The sequence below is a fragment of the Carcharhinus amblyrhynchos genome, chromosome 21 (genome assembly GCF_965287045.1).
Source record: "Carcharhinus amblyrhynchos chromosome 21, sCarAmb.v2.hapA, whole genome shotgun sequence".
Lineage (NCBI taxonomy): Eukaryota > Metazoa > Chordata > Chondrichthyes > Carcharhiniformes > Carcharhinidae > Carcharhinus > Carcharhinus amblyrhynchos.
Window position 1 is genome coordinate 48714919 of NC_137344.1, and position 9897 is coordinate 48724815.

Genomic DNA, 9897 nt, shown 5'->3' on the forward strand with positions numbered 1-9897 from the left:
GAAATGCTTTTAAAATGTAGACTTCGCCGTAATGCAAGAAATACAGCAGTTAATCTGAGCAGTGCAAAATCTTACAAATGATATGAATAAGCAGTGCTGACCCAGAGAACAGTTACGCACATGGTGAGGGTTGGAACAGTGGTTAGCACAGCTGCCTTACAGCAGCTGGGACCCGAGTTCAATTCCAGCCTCGGGGTCACTGTCTATGTGGAATCTGCACATTCTCCCCGTGTTTGCGTGGGTTTCCTCCGGGTGCTCTGGCTCTCCCCCCCGCCACAGTCCCCAAGGATGTGCAGGTTTGGTGGATTGGCCGTGCTAAGTTGCCCCTTAGTGTCAGGGGGATTAGCAGGGTAAATATGTGTGGTCACGGCGCCTGGGTGGGGGATAGTTGTGGTGCAGGCTCGATGGGCTGAATGGCCTCCTGCTTCTGTGATTCAATACGGCGTCGTGACATATTTTGCATCCAACTGAGAGCGCAGATCCTGGAAGATCGTACTACTGACAGTGCAGAACTTGCTGGTGTTAATGTGTCCGTATATTTACTTCCCAACAAGGTAAACCATCCCAGTCAAACCTACTGTTAGCTTTAAACCTCAACTCAAATTTTACAACGTTAACGAAGCTCGGTCAACTCTACCAGTTGGGTCCTGAAATGAAATGTCCTCCCCACCTCCCAGAGGAGGGGAGGGGGGGGGTGCGATTTTTCCCATCCTGCCCACCACGGGAATTGTAGTGAGCAGGAGAAGACCATACAAAGATCCATCGACCTTGGGTGGGTTTTAGGGCGAAGGAGATCAAAAAAATCCCACCCAAAGAGCTTTCAAAATGATCTCATTGTAGATCTACAGATTTTTACAGCGTAAATAACTCTTTCTAAGTCAAGCACGATCAGCACTTAGGAAAAAGCAAATTACTGCGATTAGAACAAAGAACAACACAGCACGGGGAACAGGCCTTCGGTCCAATGAGCGCGCGCTGCCATTTTAACATTACCAGTCCCCCTCTCCACCCTTGACCCTTGTCTACGCTTATGGCATTCCACATTGAGGGGAGACTAATTTAGGGACAATTTGTTACACCAATCAGCCTAAGAGGACATCTTTGGGGTGTGGGAGGAAACCGGAGCACCCGGAGAAAAACCCACGCAAGCACGGGGAGAATGTGCAAACTCCCACAGACACCGACCCAAATCCATGTATCTGCACAGCAAACAGCGATAGTCACTGAGCTGTCGTGTTGCCCAGCATCTGGTCCAGTTTAAGTGTACACTAACGACGTGAAGCACTGGGCAACTCTCAAAGCAACATCCAAGAGCAGCTCTCGTACGACCCACCGCGTGTATGCCCCTCGTTGGGCAACAAGGCAGACCAAAGCACCTGTGGATTAAAAGAGAAAAACATCAATAACATGCACATCCCTATACAAACATTCAAGGGAATCCCCAGAAGCTCAAAAGTAAAACAAGTGAGCCAGAAAATATGTTGGAAGGTCAACTGATTCCCAGGGACGTCCCAAGGCTCCTGAACTTTATTCAAAACAGTTACCAGAAACAAAGAATAAAATGCTGGAAAATCTCAGCGGGTCTGACAGCATGTGTGGAGAGAGAATAGAGCCAACGTTTTGAGTCTAGATGGCGTTCATCCAGACATGAATATTAGCTCTATTCTCTGTCCACAGATGCTGTCAGACCTGCTGAGATTTTCCAGCATTTTATTCTTTGTTTCTGTCAGATCAGCACTTGGAATCTTAAGAATTTGAGGATATAGTTATCTATATGTGGGCTCGTGAGAATCTACACATGAAAGTACAACTTTTTTGTACTTGCTGATGAATATTTATTATAAGGATCAATTATAGATTACATTATGGTAATGAATATTATATCAAAGACAATGTGCTAATTAAGGATCATTATAAAATGACAATTCGATTTCAAATCGCATTGAGTTTTAAAATCCACTTTAAGAAATGATTTGGATGTTCAAACAAATATTGATTTGAAGATTATTCCCACAATCCAGTATAATCTGTTAATATGTGGAGTGTTCTTGTCTCAACCTTCAAGGGGAAATCTCTCAGAACTTTTTGTGTCCAAAAGATGGTTCACCTATGTGCTGGGTGGCACAATGGCACAGTGGTCAGCACTGCTGCCTCATCACACCAGGGATCTGGGTTCGATTCCCAGCTCGGGTCACTGTCTGTGTGGAGCCTGCACGTTCTCCCCGTGTCTGCATGGGTTTCCTCCGGGTGCTCCAATTTTCTCTCACAGTTCAAACGATGTGCAGGTTAGGTGGATTGGCCATGCTAAATTTCCCCTTAGTGTCCTTGGATGCGTAGGTTCGAGGGATTAGTGGGTTAAATATGTGGGGTTTTGGAAATAGGGTCTGGATGGGATTGTTGTCGGTGTGGATCAATGGGCTGAATGGCCTTCTTCAGCATGTAGGGACTCTATGATTTCATATCGTTCTGTGTGTCTACGTACTGGCCTTTTTAAGTATATGGACCTTTGTCTGCGACTCACGGAACAAGCTGGCATCGTTCAACGTGTTCTACAAAAATATTTTTTAGCAAGTCTTGTCAATGGTTTTTTAAACTGAATTTACATGGACCCTTGAGGATGAACCCTCAAGGATTATATTGTTTCTTATCTGGCTCCTTGCAGGTATTTAGATATTTTCCACTAGTAAGGCATTCACATTTCTTTTTGATGAGTTTCTGCAATTCTGTTTTGTGTTGTTCCCTCGTTTTTTTGGCAGTAGTTCAAATGCTGCATAATGTGGTTTGGTTTTTATTTTATTCATTTAGTTAACACCTCAATTTCTTCGATAGAAAGTTCACTTCCTTAACATCAGCTCATGTTGTATGTTTGAAACCCAAAGTGGGGCTTGAAGCCACAACTACAATATGCATTTATATAGCTTCTGGAGTGTGGTAAAACATCCCATAGCACTTAGTTAGTGTGTAATCAGACAAAGAGGACAGCCTTTAAGGAAGAGAGAGCTGGAGAAGTTTAGAGAAGGAATTCCAGAGCATGGTCTCTAGGTTGGGGGGTGGGGGGAGCGCAGTTTAGAACGGAGTTGAGGAGGAACTTCTTCACTCAAAGGGTGGTGAATCTCTGGAATTCTCTGCCCGTTGAAGTGGTGGAGGCTACCTCGCTGAATACATTTAAGTCACGGGTAGATAAATTTCTGATAAGGGAATTAAGGGTTATGGGGAGAGGGCGGGAATGTGGAACTGAGCCACGACAGATCAGCCATGATCTTATTGAATGGCGGGGCAGGCTCGAAGGGCTAGATGGCCTACTCCTGCTCCTATTTCTTATGTTCTTATGATTGAAGAGTCAGCCATCAATGGTGAGGTAAATTGAATAAAAGGTGAACAGGATGTCAGAGTTAGATAATTTTGTGTGGCCTGGGGAGTATTTTGGAGATAGAGAGGGATGAGACCAAGAAATAATGTGACATAATGGCGAGAATGCTACTTCGACTATGGATTTCATCTAATCTAAAGTAAATATTATAAATAGATCACAGTATTTTACACCTATTCTATCAACTCTAACTAATCCAAAACCTAGCTAAACGTCAGCCTGACCCGTCCTGCTTGTGCAAGTTCAAGGTTAAAAACCTCATCCACATTTTAACACCCCCCCAAGAGCCTCGCCTGACCCAATAATCACATATTTTCACAGCCCTGTCTTCTTTCCAAGTTCCCTGACCCTCCAGCTGCGACTTTTTCTGCTTCATTGGAATATGAGTCTTCAGCCATCAGGGTCCTCCTCTCTGGAGTCCTCCCCCGAAAGCCCACTATCTCCCGACCTTTGTATCTTCCTTTAAAAACCCTCTTCAAAACTCTACCTCTTCAACGAGGATCCTGCCGATCCCTGCACGCAGTGTCATTACAGCGCACGGGGAGGCAGTTTGGCCCGTCAAGCCCATGCTAGACTAGCCCTTAATGGAGGTTTGACCTTTCTTTGGTATCGAACTCCAAAGGGCTATTTTTCTTATGCCAAAGTAAAGTCGGCGTCAAAGATGAAAGGATTGAAGAGACCTGATGGATGAGGGGAAGGGTGTAGTTAATGGGTTTAATGTTTTTTCCTCTTTCTTGTGTTCAAATATGTGTTATAGGAAATAGGAGCAGGAGTAGGCCATCTAGCCCTTCGAGCCTGCCCCGCCATTCAATAAGATCATGGCTGATCTGTCGCTGCTCAGTTCTACTTTCCCGCTTTCTCCCCATAACCCTTAATCCCCTCTCTTATCAAAAACCCATCAACCCGCGTCTTAAAAATATTTAGCGAGGCAGCCTCCACCACTTCAACGGGCAGAGAATTCCAGAGATTCACCACCCTTTGAGTGAAGAAGTTCCTCCTCAACTCCGTTCTAAACCACCCCCCTTTTATCTTGAGGCTGTGCCCCCTAGTCCTACTGTCTTTTTTTGAGCAGGAAGAGTCTCTCCACCTCTATCCTATCCATCCCATTCATCATCTTATACGTCTCAATGAGATCTCCCCTCATTCTTCCAAACTCTAACGAGTACAAGCCCAGTTTATTCAGCCTCTCCTCATAGCTCAACCCCCTCAACTCCGGTATCAGCCTAGTAAACCTCCTCTGCACTCCCTCCAAGGCCAAAATATCCTTGCATAAGTGCGGCGCCCAAAACTGCGCACAGTACTCCAGCTGCGGCCTCACCAATGCCCTATACAGCCGCAGCAAGACCTCCCTACTTTTATATTCAATCCCCCTCGCTATGAAGGCCAGCATCCCATTCGCCTTCCTGACCACCTGCTGCACCTGCAAGCTGGGTTTTTGCGACTCATGCACAAGGACCTCGAGGTTCCTCTGCACCGTCGCCTGCTGCAGTTTTTCGCCCCGTAAGTAATAGTCCTTCCTACCATTCTTCCTACCAAAGTGGACCACCTCACACTTGCTGTTTCATTCAAGGAATAGAAACATTGAAAATAGGAGAAGGGTGAGGCCATTCACCCTTCCAGTTGGCTCCATTCATTTTGATCAATGCTGATCACCCAACTCAATAGCCCGATCCTATCTCTATCTACCCCCACCCCCGCCAATATTTTTTGATCCCCTTTGCTTCAAGTGTTATATTTAACAGCTTCTCAAAAACATACAATCTTTTGACCTCAACTACGTTCCGTGGTAGCGAATTCCAGAGGCTGGCCATTCTCCGGGTGACGAAATTTCTCCCCATCTCAGTCGTAAATGTGTCCCTGTATCCTCTGGTTTTGGGCACCCCCACGATCGGGAACATCCCGGCCACAGAGAGCTTTGTATCTGGAGTACGCTATCCTGGTGGCCAAGGGAAGCAGTGCAAAGGTATAACTTGGGAGTTTTGATATCATTTTCAAGTCCTGGGAGGAACTCACCCAGGGTCGCCGCGCCCAGCGCAAACCAGATGAAGAACGGTGTGGCCTCCTGTGAGAGCGAGGGGATATCAGAGGGATGGAGATGCAGCAAGGAGAGCAAATCCCACTCCAGAAACTCATCCAAAATCAAAACTCTACAGTATCCTGCCCGATACGCAGCAGAACCTTTTAGACACAGCAATACTTTAGCAGTCACCTACATGAAAACCAGGATCCTATCAAACACTCCAGATGATGCACATGGGCCAGGATTTTACATCCCACTAACTAGAAATTCCTGCTAAATGTCTACGGATTTTTAAAAAAAGTTTATTTATTAGTGTCAGCTTCCATTAACACTGCATTGAAATTATTGTGAAAACCCCCCGAGTTGCCACACTCCAGCGCCTGTTCGGGTACCCTGAGGGAGAATTTTGCACGACCAGTGCACCTAACCAGCACGTCTTTTGGACTGTGGGAGGAAACCAGAGCACCCGGGGGAAACCCACGCAGAGGAGACATAGCTTTAAATTGAGGGGTGGTAGTTATAGGACGGATGTCAGAGGTAGGCTCTTTACTCAGAGGGTAGTAAGGGTGTGGAATGCCCTGCCTGCAGCAGTTGTGGACTCGCCAACTTTAAGGGTGTTCAAATGGTCAGTGGATAGGCATATGGATAACATTGGAATAGTTTAGGTTAGAGGGTCATTAGATTGGTTCCACTGGTCGGCGCAACATCGAGGGCCGAAGGGCCTGTACTGCGCTGGAATGTTCTCTGTTCAGACATGGGGAGAACATGCAAACCCAACATAGTGGGAATCAAACCTGGGTCCCCGGTCTCGTGAGGCAGCAGTGCTAACCACTGTGCCACCGTGCCACCCCAGGGAGAATCCAGGTCATGGTCACCTTTGCCTTGAAGGATGATCAGGAAGAAGACTAGCTCTCCAGTGCAGTACGCACTGTCTGTCACGGTCAACCATGTACATTGGTCCTACCGCACAATATTCAGAATGATCGCCTACACAATAAACCTCCACTTTTACATGGCACAGAGTGGCTTTAATTAGTGTCGGGCACTCCTGGGCCCCTGCTGCTGTGCGTGTAGCCATTGGAGACAGCAGAGATTGCTGAATGAACACAACAGTTGTGGAAATGAGCCGGCTGCATGAACTTGGCGTCAGACCGACAAGCAGTTTCTCCCAGCAGAAGAAGTCCCTCCAGAGAAACACAACCAAACTTTGTCTCCCGCACTCCCACGGAATATTTGGCCGTTGGCTGCTGACTGAAGAAGAATAAAATGTCACTGGGCGAGAGGTCAGATGTCACAGTTGTTCAGTGTGCCGGCTCAGCGAGAATCCTGACCCACAAGGTGAGCAGCTCCCGGGTACAGAACGATGATTGAATGGTGCTGCCATCAGCTGATAGATCACCAGGCAAGGCTGAGCCCTTCTCTCTCTCGCTGTGGCCAAAGGAACAGGAAGCAATTGACCTGCCGCTGTTTAAAAGCAGAGTTAAACAAGGCAATTTCTTTCCACTCTACACCCTAGCTATGACTGTAATACTACACCCTCTCCGTTCCCTCTCTAGGAACAGAATGCTTTGCCTGTATAGCATTGTGTACTAACGTGAGAGACAATAATAAATCAAATCAAAAATTTTCTTCAATCCTTCCCCAACCTCTCCCTCCTGAGATACTTTCATGACTTTTCCCTTTCCATCAGGGGAGCCGATCCTGATTGCCTTTAATTACACTTAAAGCATTTTTAAGTCCACTACATTGCTGATTTTGACAGTTAATAAAATCTCCTATAACTGTTCTCCTGTCATATATTCATGATTCTCCCCATGTCTACGTGGGTTTCTTCCCATAGTCCAAGGAAAACGCTGGTTGGGTGCATTGGCCGTGCTGGATTCTCCCTCAGTGTACCCGAGCGGGCGCCGGAGTGTGGCGACTGGGAGATGGCTTCATTGCAGTGTTGGTGTGGGCCTACTCGTGACAATAATAAATACACTTAAATAGGAGTCGCAGCGTCATGTTGCAACTGTACACAACTCTGGTGCGGCCGCACTTGGAGTACTGTGTGCAGTTCTGGTCCCCACATTACAGGAAGGATGTGGAGGCTTTGGAGAGGGTGCAGAGGAGGTTTACCAGGATGTTGCCTGGTATGGAGGGGAGGTCATATGAGGAGAGGCTGAGGGATTTGGGGTTGTTTTCGCTGGAAAGAAGGAGGCTAAGAGGGGATCTTATTGAAACATATAAGATGATTAGAGGTTTAGATAGGGTGGACAGTGATAGCCTTTTTCCTCGGATGGAGAAAGCTAGCACGAGGGGGCATGGCTTTAAATTAAGGGGGGGTAGTTATAGGACGGATGTCAGGGGTAGGTTCTTTACCCAGAGGGTGGTGAGGGATTGGAATGCCCTGCCTGCTGCGGTTGTAAATGCGCCTAGTTTGGGGGCATTTAAGAGATCTATGGATAGGTTTATGGACGAAAAGGGATTGGTTTAGATTAGTGGGTCAGTGTTTTTTTTTTAAAAAACTGGTCGGCGCAACATCGTGGGCCGAAGGGCCTGTTCTGCGCTGTAATGTTCTATGTTCTATTATTCAGAGATTATCCCTCCCTCTGTTACCTCATTGAAACCATTCATAATATTAAACACTCCTCTTTACCTTTAACCTTTTCTCCTTGAAGGAGATTAAGATTCTCGAATATCTGCACATTATTTCAACCCACTCTTCTTGGACCCTCCCCTAGGCCTTAGCATCCTTCCTAAAACGCAGTGCACAAAATTCAACTGACACACCAGCCAAGTATTAACCTGTGATTTATAAACAGTTAGCGCAAAATGCTCTCTTTTGTTCTCTACAAACAAACCTAGGATCACTTGCTTTGAAAAGTAAATGTTCCTTTACCTGCTGGGCTACCACTTTGGTCAAAGGTGTGACTGGGCATATGTGAATCAGCTGGAACATACACTAACACATCCCTCCCTGTCAGAATGCCAGGTATGTTAGTTTAAGTCACGGGTAGGTAGATTTTTGACCAATAAGGGAATTAAGGGTTATGGGGAGCAGGCGGGTAAGTGGAACTGAACCACTATCAGATCAGCCATGATCTTATTGAGTGGCGGGGCAGGCTCGAGGGGCTAGATGGCCAACTCCTGCTCCTATTTCTTATGTTCTTATATGTCCTCAAGCTGGCTGGAAGATCCCCGGGGTTTGTTTTGTGTGGGTTGTACAATGGGCACCAGGCCAACACCTCCACCCACCCAATCACATCAGGATCCCATTGATCAAGTCTCGTTTAGACAGGAAGGACAAACTCGTGGCACTGTTCGTCATCGTTGCCCCATGGGAGGGCAGAACATTGGGTGCATCTGCCTCCAGTTAAAGCTAGCCTGCGGCTCTTAAAGGAAAGTTGTTCAAGGGTCAACACGTCACCAAGGTAATAGACAGGGTGCCATCCAACATGGTGCACTCTGAGATACTGTCCCCAAGGTCATTGAGAAGCATATGAGAGGCCTTCTGAAAGAAAAACAGAAGATGTTGAGTTTATCCAGCATTTCCTGATTTTATTTCAGAGTTCCAAACAAAGAACAAAGAACAAAATCAGCCCAGGAAACAGGCCCTTCGGCCCAACGAGCCCACGCCGCCATCTCAACACCACCTCTCTACCCATGACCCCTGTCTAATGTTTTATGGCCATCCAGATTGAGGGAAAACTGATTTAGAGGCAATTTATTCCTGCCAATCAGCCTAACAGCACATCTTTGGGGTGTGGGAGGAAACCGGAGCACCCGGAGAAAACCCACGCAAGCACGGGGAGAATGCGCAAACTCCCACAGACACCGGCCCAAATCCATGTGTCTGCACAGCAATCAGCGATAGTCACTGAGCTGTCGTCTTGCCCAGTATCTGGTCCAGTTTAGGCACACACTAACGACATGAAGCACTAGGCCAATCTCGAAACAACCAAGAGCAGCCCCAGTACGACCCATCGCGTGTATGTCCCTCGTTGGACACGAGGTGGACCAACTTAAAACCTGTGAATGAAAAGAGAAAAACATTATTATCATACTATACCCATTTACATTACCAGGGACGCCCCAATGCTAATGACCCTTATTTAAAGGTTCTCCTATATCCACCCATCTCCAACTCAGTCATGTGCCTGTCTAAGTTACTCTTAAAGGACTCTAGCGTGTTTGCCTCCACCACCTTACTTGGCAGAGCATTCCATACCCCCACTACCCTCTGTGTGAAAAACCTCCCTCTAATATCTGTGTTGTACCGCTCCCCCTCACCTTAAGTCCATGGCCCCTTGTCCTACGTGTCTCTATTATAGGAAATAGCTTAGTTTAGACGGGAAGGACAAACTCATGGCACTGTTCATCATCATTGCGACACAGTGAAAAGTCTGACAACACCAGGTTTTAGTCCAACCTATTTATTTGATAATATACTCACAAGCTTTCGGGGTTAGCCCCTTCGTCAGGTGAATGGAGAGTAGATTCGCATTCTAATCAGTAATCTGTAAAC